Consider the following 1518-nt stretch of genomic DNA (forward strand, 5'->3'; position numbering starts at 1 on the left):
GCATTTGCTAAAAATTTCGGATAGAAATATTTTAATTTAATTATTTCTCTATAATATAATATTTTTAGGACATTGGTTATAACTAAATAAAAATAAAGAACAGTGCAATGTGGAAGTTGACGAGTTTTGTTCGCAATGTCAATATTCTTTTTATATAATAAACTATATTATTTTGATATTAATATTTTTTAACAACGAATACACGTTTTTTTATTTAAATATAATTTAAATACACTAATTAATAATAATCTTATATTTTATACAAATAAAAAATATTGATATATAAAATAACATTATCGATTCAAATAATAATCTTATATTTTAACTATATATATTTTTAAACCCACAACTTCTTTTTTTTTTATCAAAAATAAGAAATTCGAACCCGCAACTTCTTAATTGAGTATGAAGAGACTATGCTATTTGAGCTATTACTCATTAGCAAACCCCTAACTTCTTAAGTGAATATGAAAAAATTATGTCATTTGAGGTATAATTCATTCACCAATAGTTTGTTATCTTAATATAAAGTTAATAATTAAAAATTATTAAATAATTATATATTAAATTATTTAATAATTTTTAATTAATTTTATACAAAAATATTTATATACAAGTCATTACCATTTTTTGATATATTGATTTAGTATTGGTAAATCGGTCAAATATAAAGTAATTTGGTATTTAATAAATTTATGAAGACGTTTGTTAAACAATTAATGAATTAATTCGCTGAGGACGTATTGGAGCAAAAAGTTCTTTTTATTCATACAAATATAATTCACAAAGAGCATATTGTGAATCCATAGAATTTATAATAAAAAATATTTTTTATTCGTAAAAGTACAATCCACAAAAAAGATATTGTCAATTTTTAATTTTTTATTAAAGAATTTTTTATTTTAATATGAGATAGTCAATAGAATTTTATTTTAATATTACAAAAAATAAAATTTTATAATATGAGAGGGCAAACACAACATGCACAATACATATTATATTGATAATATGCAATTTGTGTATTTATAATATGTAATATGTGTATTGTAATTTAATATTAAAATAATACAATACACAGACTGTGTATTATAGTTTAACATTAAAATAATACAATACACAGTCTATATATTATTTTTATAAATAAAAAAATATGATCTAACAATTTGTCCTTGCGTGCGAATTCTACCGTTCTCATAATTTTGCAAAATATCGTATCTTCTAATATCATAAGATTACACCCATTTTTATCCCACATTTAAAAAAATAAACCTTTATTAAACACTATTTTATTTAATTTATGTCCGATTTTACAATATCAAAATAAAAAATTGCTGATACTATAGCTAGTACTAGTGCTCACTTATTTTCTCTTATTTTCTTTCAAAAATATTTATAAAATAATAAAAAATTATTTTAAATAATATAAAATTAGTTTATTTAATATTTATTAATTATTATTAAAATAATTATATAATTTTAAACATAATAAATATATAATTATAAATATTATTATGCATT

The sequence above is a fragment of the Arachis duranensis genome, chromosome 5 (assembly GCF_000817695.3).
Source record: "Arachis duranensis cultivar V14167 chromosome 5, aradu.V14167.gnm2.J7QH, whole genome shotgun sequence".
Classification (NCBI taxonomy): Eukaryota; Viridiplantae; Streptophyta; class Magnoliopsida; order Fabales; family Fabaceae; genus Arachis; species Arachis duranensis.